The sequence below is a fragment of the Microtus oregoni genome, unplaced genomic scaffold, assembly GCF_018167655.1.
Source record: "Microtus oregoni isolate MIOR12 unplaced genomic scaffold, Mior012 000026F_ref0000081, whole genome shotgun sequence".
NCBI lineage: Eukaryota > Metazoa > Chordata > Mammalia > Rodentia > Cricetidae > Microtus > Microtus oregoni.
In genome coordinates this window covers 25710456-25711220 of record NW_024543085.1, presented here as the reverse complement: position 1 = coordinate 25711220, position 765 = coordinate 25710456, and the positions used below count along the sequence as shown (strand labels likewise).

Genomic DNA, 765 nt, shown 5'->3' with positions numbered 1-765 from the left:
GGTGATCCTGAACTCCTCATCCTCCTGCCTCCGCCACATCTATTGGCCTCACTCTCCTTATTTTTATTTGGCTTTTTTTTTTTTGATTTTTCGAGACAGGGTTTCTCCGTAGCTTTTGGTTCCTGTCCTGGAACTAGCTCTTGTAGACCAGGCTGGCCTTGAACTCACAGAGATCCGCCTGCCTCTGCCTCCTGAGTGCTGGGATTAAAGGCGTGCGCCACCATCGCCCGGCTTTATTTGGCTTTTTTGAGACAGATCGGATGTAGAGTCTACGGCCATACTACCCTGAACGCGCCCGATCTCATCTGATCTCGGAAGCTAAGCAGGGTCAGGCCTGGTTAGTACTTGGATGGGAGACCGCCTGGGAATACCGGGTGCTGTAGGCTGTTAAAGAAATAAAATATTAGTATATATATAAAAAAACGGGCCGGGCGGTGGTGTCTGTGGATGGCTGAATGAGTTCACTGTCCAGCTCTGGCCCAGCCACCTATGGGCAGAGGTAATAGGGTCTTGTCCTTCAGTGCAGGAGAACGGGTGTTTTCCTCACAGGAGACAGGAAAGGGGCCGGTCCCTGAAATATACCAAAGAGAGAGAGGAAAAAGGCAAGCGTATAAATTATAGCAGAATATAGTTAATAGCAGACAATAAGTCTAACCCTGGAGGACTTAGGAATGTCCAAGGGAAGGCAGCCTTAAGGAGACCAGTTGTTTGCTGGGAACTATGGGTAGGAGGGCAGTTCAGGAGGAGAAATGTGGGGGCGGATGA

The 765-nt window shown here is 49.7% G+C and overlaps 1 non-coding gene across 1 annotated transcript; it reads left to right on the top strand.

Annotated features, from left to right (window-relative positions):
• Positions 1–267: 267 nt before the first annotated feature.
• On the top strand, positions 268–386 carry LOC121463535. The gene has a single exon (XR_005976446.1). It is a non-coding gene; the product is annotated as a 5S ribosomal RNA (ribosomal RNA).
• Positions 387–765: the final 379 nt, after the last annotated feature.